Genomic DNA, 11,794 nt, shown 5'->3' on the forward strand with positions numbered 1-11,794 from the left:
GTAAGCAACCTCTGCCCGCACCCCTTGGCTCCTATCAGAAATCAGGGCCTCCGGTTTACTCATTAACTCTATGCTTTCCTCCACAGTCCACCTCCAGGCCAGAGGAAGAAGAATTAGGGAAGCCCCAGGATTGGAAGCCACAAACCAGGCATGACCCCTTGGCCGCTCAGAGCCAGAAGGAACCTGGGCAATGGATCACCCAGCCTCCAGCCCTGCGGGTGAGGAAACCGGCCTAGGAAAGCAATTAACCTGCCAAGGGTCACACTGCAATTAGAGGCAGGAGCCCAAGCCAGGAGGACCTCCCACCCCAGAGCTGGTCACATTCCAGAGGCTCAAGAGCATGACAAGAATGGTAAACCAAAGCCCTCGGAGGCCACAGCCACGGGAAGGGATAAGCTTCCTGACTGCAAAGTCCTTCGCTCAGGTCTCCTTCACTTGGTCACCTGGCAGGAAATGGCTGGTGATGTCAGGAGCTGTCTGCCTCCCCAGGGCCAAGTGAACACCCTGGGGAGCTCCCCACCAAGGTCTGTCTGGCAGGGCCACCAGGAGCAGGCCCCACAGGCTCTGTGATGGTGCAGGCTGTGCCGCGCAGAGGGACTGTCATGTCCTTGTCCTCAGGTCCTGTCTCCTCTGCCGCCTGATCTTCACCAGACAGGTTTCCCTGAGCCCAGGCCCCTGTGCCCAGCTGCAATGCCCAGTCCAACGACAGGCGGTGCCCCAAATCCCAGAGCTGTGGGAATGAAAGCAGACACCCATGCAGGCCGAGGGGAGGAGGGAGGAGGACTTAAAACGGGAGCTCACACATTCCTGCTGCAAGCAGGCTCAGGGAGGGACCCAGCGGATTCCAGGCCGCAGGACTGCAGTAAGAAAGGCAGGCGCTGCAGTCGAGCACCTGGCGGCAGCCACCTAACACTGGAGAGGGGCTCTTGGCCCTCGCTGCTGCTGCTGCTGTAAAGAAATGACAGCCACCTCAAGGGACTCTTGGAAAGTTAAATGAAATTTAAATAGCAACTTATTCCGATTAAAGTAAATTAGTTGTGGACACACGTAAAGGGTCTAAAATTGGCCGATGATGATGACAAATATGAATACCAGCATCCTGAGTATAACATGCTAAGCATGGCAGGACAATACGAGATTTGAGACCACTCTTAGACCACCAAATAATCCCTGCTGGAACTCACAGACAAGGGAATCTTTTGGCACCATAAACCACCAGCCAGCACCATTCTGCCCCTCGCCCTCCTTGCTAGACACAGCACTGGGTTCACAGAAGCCAAGAGACTGACAAATCACCCAGCAGGGAGAAGCCACAGGGATTAAATGCACATACATTAAAACATAAAAAGGCCTCAGTCTGTAAGCAGCACCCCAGGGAACCTGAATCTGCACCATCCACACCTGGCCCAGCTCTGGCCCACTGTAGCTCAGCAGGGCCTGGATGCACAAGCCTAGGGACAAAGAATGAACCCCCAGCAAGACCCCAGGAGGCTGGCAGAGCAGGGAGAGGATCCGGGCATTCCTGTGGGCATTCCTGCAGCCACGTACATATAGAGGAGGCATGAGGACTGGCCAGGGTTCCCAGTTTCTTTTCTGGCCTGCTGGTGGGAGGCCACTCCACCCTCTCTCCCAACCTTGCTGGGAGGAGACAGGAAGCAGGAAGTTACAGGCCTCTCCCTAGGCTTCCTCCACAAAAATGAGGAGGCCCGGAAAGAATCTAAGAGTACCGTCAGCCACCGATCAAAACTGGGGGGATTCCATAAAGTTGAGCTAAAAAAAAAGAAAATGAAACAGTTTGGAGAGGGTAATTCTCTCCTGGCCCAATTTAAGGAGCTTATAAATCAAAAGTGAGGGCAGAGGGGCAACTAGGAAATGTCAACATCCTATTCTATCCTCCCCAACCCACAGTGAAAGGGCAAGAAAGACCTTGACTTTAGACAGAGTTTGTTTGTAGTGCAATGGTGCAATCAGCTCACTGCAGCCTCGAACTCCTGGGCTCAAGCAATCCTCCCACCTAAACCTCCCAAAGTGCTGGGATTACAGGCGTGAGCCACCATGCTTGGCCACAGAGCTTATAACACACAGACATTCAATAGCCCTACCATACAATAGGCCCAGACTGACACTGACCTGTTTTCTTTTAATTTCCTGTAATCACTTTGGCAGCTGACAAATAAGAGAAGATCCCAGGATATTCCTGCAGGAAAATAAAAAAATTAGGTCATCACTTTGGTATGAAGCCACTCTAGGGTGAATTCTGTCCAGCCATGACCACTTTTTGGAGCAGGAGTCTCCCACCAAGAACCCATTCATTCAACAAATAGAGAAGGCCAGAAATGGCAAACAGGTCCAGCTGCTGTGCCAATCCCACTCAGCGGGTGGTGGGTACCCAAAGCATTATAAGTAGACTGCAAGCCCTGCTCTGTAGGAAAAACAGCAGCAATTGATTAGTGATGTCTGCTAGGGGCAGTTACAGAAGTAGCAGAGTCCACACCACATATCTGCCATCCCTGGGCCATACCCCTGGCATCCAAGGATTTAACATTTACAAATGTGACCACTCACCAGTGACCCAAAGTTTCAAGATATGTAAAAGCGTATACAACTTTAGTGAGAATTATGTCTGGCTCACGCTGGCTATGAGGCTGGTGTGAACGCCTAGGCGGCTTCTGTTCTCATCTCAACCATCCAAAGCTGCTCTCACGGGACGGTAAACACTCGGTGGAAATGGCCATCAAGTGAGAGATAAAACTGCAGCAGAAGCTGAAAGGGCAGCTAACTTGGGGTGTGAGGATATATACAGGAAACATTTGACTCTCTGCGGAAACATGACTCCAGAGAAAGCCAGGCCTGCGTATAAATATTGCTATGGACGCGAATTTAGTATTCGAGAAGGTACATGATTCATAAGAACATCAGGGGCCCACACCGTCCCGGGCCAACTCTGTCCCGTGCCTCTCAGCAGTGAGTGCAGGCTCTGAGATCATCAGAGGCTATTAGAACCCATGCCCTGGAGGGTGGACTCTTGTCATGGATCACACAGTGTGTGGAATGCACCAGAGAATCACCCAAGGAGGTGCATAAAAGCCAGGAGACAAGTGCAGACAGAAAATGCCATAGGAGTTCCAAGGAAAAAGAGGTTTGTTTGGGATAGGTGGCCACAAATGCTCCATGAAAGGAGCTCAGAGGTAAGCCCCTCTGCCCTCACTTTTGATTTATAAACTCCCAAAATTGGGCCAGGAGAGAATTACCCTCTGCAAGATCTTGAAGGAGGGCAAGGATGGGATGGAAACAGCAAAGGGCATGGGATTTTCATAGTCACCTTCCATCCCCTTCACCCTTTCCCCACCACTCCAGCCACTCAGTTCACAATGGTCCCGACCCTACTTCCACTAGCCCTGATCCTACTGGAGTTCTCACCACTCCTCTCCTGCCCAGCCACTCTCCCCACCTGACTTCCCCTCTTCAGACCCCCTACTCACCTTCCTTAAGCCTAACCCTGCTTCTATAACCCCTACTCAAAAGACTGCATAGTTTCCAGGGCCCCCAAGGCTGACTGCTGTCCCCACAGCACCAGCTTAATGCCTGCACATGGGGGGCACTCAGTTTCTCCTGAATGAATGAATGGACAGATGGAGTTCTGTGGCCAGAGATTTGAAGCTACCCATGTTGCCACTGTCTACCTGTCCAGCCTTTTCCCCAGCAGCTTTCCTACACACATCCCACCCACTGGCCCACCTGGGCCATTCGCACACCCCAGCACTTCCTAAGCACCTGTCCTCAGGCTGATCTGTCCTCCCTCAGCCGAAATGCAAGCCACCCTTTGTTCGTGCCCACCACCACCTGCGGTGTGAAGTGCTGCCCCCCGTCAGGGTGACTGATCCCCCTGTTTGAACCCACATAACACTATGCTCTCAGAAGCCACTTGCCTTGTACTTCGGATTATTATTTTTGGACCCCTTTCTTAACCTCTTACTGGATTATAAGCCCCACCAAGACAAGGACTTTACCTTTTTTATTTTTGCATCATCAGAACTCAGCACAGACTCTTGTATATATCACACACACACACCACATTGTCTGTGGAATTCACTAAAGAATCACCCAAGGAGGTGCATAAAAAGGTAGGAGACAAGTGAAGACAGAAAACGTCCAAGGACAAAGAGGTTTGCTTGGGATGGGTGGTCCGGGAACACTCCATGACAGGAGCTCACACTTGGCAGGTCCTGAAGGAGGGGAGCATGGAACAGGGAAGGGCATTCCAGGAGAGTAGCAGTGGACGCACCGGGGGCCAAGAAGGAATGAGCAAAAAGCACACTTGGAAGATCAGCGTGGCCAGACCCAAGCTCTTGGCGGGAGCAGAGTGGTAGATGAGGTCCGCCAGGCAGGCTGGGCTGGGCAGGAAGGATTCTGAGTGCCAAGCAAAGCACCTGGATTGGATCCACTCCCTCTTAGTCAGCAGGGACGACAACCACAGTAGGCCTGGGCCTTCATGGGAGAAGAAACGAAGTCTTGTCCTCTCTTGTTCCCAGCATATCAGTCCAGTCTCCCTAGCTAGGTTATAAATAACAGCCACCATTTACTGTACACCTGCTGGATATGAAGCCCTAAGCTATGCGCTTCACATATATTATCTCATGGCTCCTTCCCACAGCCCTGAGAACTTGGTATTATCCTCATTTTGCAATCAGGAAGCTGAGGCTGGAAGAGGTGATGGCACCCTCTCCCTTAACAGCGCTGGGATCACAGACACAGGGTTGAGGAAGGACACTTCTGCCAGCCACCCCAGGCCCTAGGAGCTCCCATTTAAGCTGGAGTGCTTCTCACAACTCTCCTTATTAATTCCTCAAGGGTAGCATTTACTAAGCACATAGTAGGAGCTTAATAAAGCACACTAAGCAGTAGACTGGTGGTTGCCAAAGTCTGGAAAGAGGGGAAAATGGATATAGAATTTCAGTTTTGCAAAATAAAAAGTTCTGGAGATCTGCTGCACAACAATGCAAATACACTTAATGCAGCTGAACTGTACACTTAAAAATGGTTAAGATGGTAAAATTGACATTGTGGTTTTCACTACAATTAAATTTTTTTTAAAATGAAGCACATATTAATTGACTGATTGGCTGCTGATATCTTATTCTGTTAACTATCTGATGCTGGAAAAGACTCTAGAAACATTTAATCCAGTATCCCACCAAAACGGAGAGTTGAAAAAGGGCAGTGAGTTGCCCGAGATTGCATAAATAAGTGGCATTAGGGTGAAGTGAAGGCTCAGTATGAAAGAAAGGCAGACAGGCAGATGGCACAGAGAAAGCACAAGGCAGGAGGGATCAGAAGCCAGCTTCTGTCACTTGACGAGCTTTATGACCTTACAGAAGATATTTATTCTCTCTGAGCTTCATTTTCCTAACCTATAACAAGGCAATTAAAAGTAGCATACAAAGCATAACTTTGTAAAGTTACATATGAATCAAAATTACATGCAGCTAATGTGCATAGAAAACACTTGGCCAACTATACATTACTATATCAACACACGTTATTGTTATTAATATTAAATATCTGTTCACAGATTTAAAGAGCTCCACCCGAAGATTAAAATCTGATTAAGTCGGACCAAAAAAAAAAATGCCACTCCTTTCTGGTCTACCCTCAGCTATTCAGGGCCTTGCAACAGTGTGGGTCTTCTGCACACACTAACTCAATTACACTTCAAGTTTCGTCCACCCTAGTCCTATGCCTTCCCTCACCCCAACCCACAGCCCAGCCCCACCAGCCACGCCGGGACCAGGCAGAGGGTGGGAAGCAGTGTGATCGTCTGCCTCTGGCTGCATTCCTTAGCTAAATATAAATGATTTGTCCAAGCATTGTTTGAAATTATCCATAATCCCCTCCTCCCTTCCCATTACTTATGACGGCAACTGACTGCATATCTTTACAGCAAAACATACATACAACATTCTCTGTGGCTATTTTTAGCAGAGAGAAGGGAGCTGGCAGGTATGCCGGGGTCAGGGCATGAGTCCTCAGTCTTCTCAGTCCAGGAAAGCTTCCTGGAGGAGGAAATATCTGAGCCACCCCAGAGAAGGGGACAGCTGCAGGTCGGAAAGGCGCCCTCTCATAATGAGAGTCTGCTCCTCTGAACCAAGAGTGGTCTCCGCTGCCTCCTTGCCCTCATTTTGGGGCTGGGGAGAAAAGGTCAACGTGGCTCAGGGATCCCATGCTACCCCACGCTTCAAACTTCCCTAGACACTCCGGGCGTTTTGGAGAAGATGTAGAAGAGACCAGTATCTTTTTTCAAAGAGAGAGGCGATCCAAGACTCTAGTTCTGACATGCACAAGTACAAATCTTGCTCTCTTAACAAGCCAGTTTCTTGTTTGGATTTTTTTTTTTTTTTAACCACAAGAAAGTTTTTTAAAGTCCCAAACTTGAATGCACAGATGGGCTACATCTCGGACTTCGGGGTGTGCCAAAGCCCTGTCACTCAGCGCTGATCCGCCAGCAGTGGCCCAAGGAGCGGTAGGAGTCGGGTCTGCAGGCCGCATCCCAGCGCTGCCCTGAGGCCGCTTGGCCCTCCCTGGGGGCCTTGTACGGACCGTCCCAAGGCAGTCCACTGGGCCACACGGTCAGCCCTCGACAGCGCCGGCGGTCTCCTGCTGCTGCATCCTACAGACCTCCCATCCCTCCGCCTGGGCTTCGCCGTCCACTCCCCCGCAGCCCCTTTCCCAAAAGGTCTTCCTCCCCTGGGAGACCCGCTGCGCTCGGTGCCCGGCCCCGCACACATCCGCCCTTCCCGGGCCGCGGCCCGCCCCTCCCACGGCGCCGCCGGGTCCCGGCCTCTCGCCCCACCGCCGCCGGGCCGCGCCGCCTCCCCGAGCGCCCCCTCCCCGGCGTCCCCGCTCCCCGCGGACCGGCCGGGGCTTGCCCCGCCCGCCGGGCGCCCGCCCCAGCGCGCCCCGAGCCGCCGCCGCCGCCCGCCCCAGCGCGCCCCGAGCCGCCGCCGCCCGCCGCCCGCCGCCCGCCGCCCGCCGCCCGCCGCGGGGCCGCGCTCACCGCGCTCGCAGCACCGGGGGTCGCGGCTCGGCTGCAGCTCCCGCACCGCCGCCGCCAGCGGAAACGGGGGGCGGGCCGGGGAGCGGGCGCGGGGCGGGGCCTGCCCGGGAATGGCGCGGCCGCGGGCGGGGCTGCCGCGGGGCGGGACGAGCCCACGGGCCGCGCGGGGCGCGAGGGCGGCGGGCGGCACGGGGCGAGCCGCGCTCGGGGCGGGCCTCGGGGCGGCACGGAGCGGGACCGGGCTGCGGGCGGCGCGGGGGCCACGGTCCTGCGCCACCACCCCGGGTAGGCCCCGCGCAGGGGGCCGAGCGCACGGCCCGCGGGCACGGGCGCCCTCTCGGGTTCCGGAAGCCTCCCTCCCCGCCCGCCGCCCGGATTCCCGGCTCGGCGCCTCATCCGAAGTGTTATTACCACGCTGCAGCCCTCCCCAGGGTTGCGGAGACAGAGGCCTGGCAGGTAGCGCTCCTGGCTCCGCGTCCACACGGCACCCAAGGGTCGCCCTGGCCAGGGTCTCGGCGTCCCCCGGGCCGGGCTGTCCGGCCCCCCACGCCCCAGAAACCCTTCCCTGGTACTTGGGCCGGACTATTTGATATGCCAACAGCGCGGTGACACCTCCGCCCCCAGACACCTCTGCTGGAGCAGCGGCTCCTAGAGCTTCCTATAAGCTTTTCCAGGCCTGGATTCTTGAAGCCAGAGGGCCTCAGCTTGTCTCCAAAGAGACCCCTAAAACGCCACCTCTTCCCCTCAACATTACTGTCATCAAAGATGCATTGTGTGCTTCCCACGTGCATCGCAGTGGCCATAAGTGTGATTTGAAACAATTTTTTAAATCTGACTACAATCGCCAGGGTCCCTTTGCTTTTCCCTAATTAGACCAGCAGTTCCCCTCATCCGGGCCCGCTCCTCATACACACCTTGTGTGTCCGTTAGACTCGACTCACAATCCTCCTCCTTCTGATGGCCCTCTCCCACCAAGTGAAATACTCTCACTTCCTCCAAAACCGTGTTCAATGCCCCCAAATCTTCCCAGACTAACCCCCGCCAGCCCCAATCTCTCCGGTTACTGCGCCTGCCCCTTAGCGCATGTTGCCAATTCTGCCAAACTCCCAGAAAAGGAAACTGAGGCTCAGAGAGGGAAAGGGTCTTGCTAGCGATGCACGTCAGCACACATCTCACTGTGAAGACAGCAGGAAGCAGCCTAGAGGGGTGGCGGCCCCGGGCTTCGGAGCCAGACACACTGTCTGAACTCAGCGTCTGCCTCTCGTGGGCTGTGACCTCTGGGGCCTGAGAATACCAATCCGCAGGGTGGACGGGCCGCCCCGCCATGCGGGCCAAAGCACAGCGTTTGACCATGGAGGGCGCCCGCAAAGGCTGGCTTCCTCCTGCCCTTCAAAGGAGGGCTCGCAGATCTGAAATGGTGGGGCTTTGATGCCTTAGAGGTGGATGAAACCTTACAAGAATCCCCTCAGCAGTAACCCAGAAACTGGCCACAATGCTCCCACTCCTCAGCACATCCAGAGATGGCAGCCTCAGTGCCACGGCAGGGTCGCCACTTGGAGGGAGAGCTGTAGAGAAACTGTAGCAGAGATGAGATTACTCAGCATAAAGGACGGCAGGGTGTGCGTGGTCTGTGAGGCAGACACGCTGATCATGTCCACTGAGGACTAAACTCGAATAAACCTGACAATGAAGCAAGGCACTCTGGGAGAAGGAACTCCCCAAAGCATGAGGTCACAGTTTATTGTACCAGGCTTAAGAGGAGTGACATTGAGTTTTTGTCCTAGAGATTCTGAAGCTGCTGAGGGTTACCGTACATCAGCTTAGATATGGGCAGGGTAACCATATCCAGGTTCTTGGGCATATCCTGCTTATTCCTCTTGTCCTACAATGGTTATCAATAGTACCCCTCTCTCAAAATATCCTGGTATGGACAATAAATTATATGCCGCTTTCACTACTAGCAAAGGCAGTACTCCAAACAGCTCCTCCCAGCCCTGGATGTCAGCAACTCTGCTGGAATTTCTGGATCCCCAGAGACTTCAAAAGATAGTATGTCAGTTTATCCCCTTGAAATCACCAAATCAAATCAAAAATGATAATAAGCAAAAATAAAATTTCCAGCCAGCCACCCCTAGTTTCAGGGACAGTGCCTGCTGAATGGTGACACCTAGTGGGGAGAGTTCGCACTGCCTGAGGCTGAGTTCCGGGAACACTTCACCTTCGGCCACAGTCACATGTAAAGCGGAGAACAGCTAACACTTACCAAGTGCTTGTGTGCCAGGCACAGTTCTAAGGGCGTCACATGTTTCAATTCTTTGGTCCCCAAGGCTACTCCACGAGGTCAGTACCATCATCGTCCCGGATCTTACAGATGAGGAAATTGAGGCTTAGGTGGGTCACTTAGCCAGTAAATGACTAAGCTGGGCTCTAACCCCAGGCCTGTGCACTCACTGCTACTAAGTACCATCAAGTGACAAAGCTATTTCAGGGGGTTCTTCCTTGTCTGTGAAGGGCCAGATAGCCAATATTTTAGGCTTTGTAGGTTATGCAGTCTCTGTCCCCGCTATTCAGCTGGGCCACTGGAGCACAAAAGCAGCCATAAGTAATCCATGAATGAACGAGCATGGCTGTGTTCCAATAAAACTTTATTACAAAAACAGGCATCATACCAGTTAGCCAACCCCTACACTGGGCTACTGTGTCTTTCAGATTGGGCCTTCAGACTCCTGGCTATTCTCAGATGTATCATGGGGGTGAGAGTGGGCTGTTTTCATGTGTGAAAAACAGAGTGAGACTGATCAAAAGCATTGAGCATAATGAACACCAGCAGTTCCAGGGGTGGGTGTGTGCATGTGTGTTGTGTGACCCAGGATGGGTCCATGCCTGCAGATGGATGCACCTCTAGAGGGTTTGGAGCTGCCTGGGTTTTACAAGGTCTTGATCTGAGGAAGGACAGATTCTGTGTCTGGGGTTGCTGGTGGTCGGCATGTACTCTGTAAAGACAGAAATGCACAGGCAACATTGTGAAGCCAGACAGAAACTACAGAAGCCAAGAAAAGCAGGACACCCTGCAGAAGGTCTTCAGGTAATACTGAAGCCATTGGCATTGGTCCATTGATGTTGAGTATTCAGGAACACATGGTAACTATCTGTGAGTGCCTGTGTGTGTGTGTGTGTGTGTGTGTGTGTGTGTGTGTGTGTGTGTGTGCACGCGCGCGCACATGCATTGTTGTGTACACCATCTATCTGAACATCTGGGTAGCAACTGAGGAATTCGCATGGTGGTTGGAATCAACTAATGTAACAGTAATAGTGATATCAGATACATTTGTATCAACTTTCTTACTGATCTTAGAATATTCTTATATGGCAGATTGCTCGAGGTCAGGAGTTCAAAACCAGCCTGAGCAAGAGCGAGACCCCATCTCTACTAAAAATAGAAAGAAATTAATTGGCCAACTAATACATATAGAAAAAATTAGCCAGGCATGGTAGTGCATGCCTGTAGTCCCAGCTACTCGGGAGGCTGAGGCAGGAGGATTGCTTGAGCCCAGGAGTTTGAGGTTGCTGTGAGCTAGGCTGATGCCACGGCACTCACTCCAGCCTGGGCAACAAAGTGAGACCCTGTCTCAAAAAAAAAAAAATAATAATATTCCTATATGCTTATCAAGGGCAATTCTGTAGTATAAAATCATGCTTTAAATTCTGCCCTGGAGACCAAAACCACATATAAAAAGACTGAGTAATTAAAAGCATTAAACCCAAACATGAACTTACACAGCACAGGAAATGCTAATGTGCCTGGAACAGATGAGTTTTAGGGGTCACCGTGCAACTTAAGGACAAAGAATCAGACAAGTGACAGAGTATGCCAGGCTAGTTTAAGGATTTTGACATGTATACGTGTCCTAAAATGAGTCAGTCATCAGTGCACTGTTTTAAATAAGAGATTGACAAGATCAGACTTGCATTTTGATACTATCACTCCTGCTATCAGGTAGAGAACAAATTAGAGGGGGCAGAGGGCAGAACAGATACAAGAGGCTTTAGCAGTGATCTAGGCACAAGAGGAAATTAGACTGGTCTAGGTTGGTGGCAGTGAAAATGAAGCAATATGGATAGACTTGAGAGAGATTTAACAGGTGAAATTTAGCCAGGTTTTATGGCTGGTGCCTGTAATCCCAGCACTTTGGGAGGTCAAGGCAGGAGGAGCCCTTGAGGCCAGGCAAGGGCTTGAAGACTACCCTGGGCTACATCATGAGACCCCATATCCACAAAAAATTTAAAAATTAGCAAGGCATGGTGGCATGCACCTGTAGTCCCAGCTGCTCAGGAGGCTGAGGTGAGAGGGTCACTTAAACCCAAAGGTTCAAGGTTCCAGTGAGCTGTGATCACACCACTGCACTCCAGCCCAGGCGACAGAGTGAGACCACATCTCTAAATAAGTAAATAAACAAAGACTTAGGTTTCTGGCCAGTCAAAGAGGATGATTGGTGGAGTCATTCACTGAGATTGGACACAGTTGAAGAGGACTGAATTTTAAGAGAAAGATGGTGACTTCGAGGAAGATGAAAGCTAATAAGTGTCCATCAGATTTAGCAAGTTGAAGGTCACTGGGGATTTGGCAAAAGTCACCTCTGAGGCAGAGGCTGTGCTAGAGGGAGGTGAGAAGGGAGCAGGTGCTGAGGAGAAGAGATAGACACCTCTTTCGAGGATGTGCTGTAGGTGGGCAGACACAGG

The 11,794-nt window shown here is 52.2% G+C and overlaps 1 protein-coding gene across 2 annotated transcripts in view; it reads right to left on the minus strand.

Annotated features, from left to right (window-relative positions):
- Nucleotides 1-7,155, minus strand: part of TSPAN9 (tetraspanin 9) — a 193,126-nt gene extending 185,971 nt beyond the window's left edge. The window contains exons 1-2 of one of the 2 annotated variants that reach the window (XM_012783180.2): nucleotides 7,055-7,155; nucleotides 2,131-2,197 (exon numbers count right to left, since the gene is read on the minus strand). The gene's annotated coding sequence lies outside the window, so the exon portion shown is untranslated. The remainder of the gene's footprint in view (nucleotides 1-2,130; nucleotides 2,198-7,054) is intronic. The other variant, XM_076007761.1, reaches the window with a different exon arrangement.
- Between the last annotated feature and the right edge of the window lie 4,639 nt (nucleotides 7,156-11,794).

This window comes from Microcebus murinus, chromosome 10 (genome assembly GCF_040939455.1).
Source record: "Microcebus murinus isolate Inina chromosome 10, M.murinus_Inina_mat1.0, whole genome shotgun sequence".
In the NCBI taxonomy this organism is placed as follows: domain Eukaryota; kingdom Metazoa; phylum Chordata; class Mammalia; order Primates; family Cheirogaleidae; genus Microcebus; species Microcebus murinus.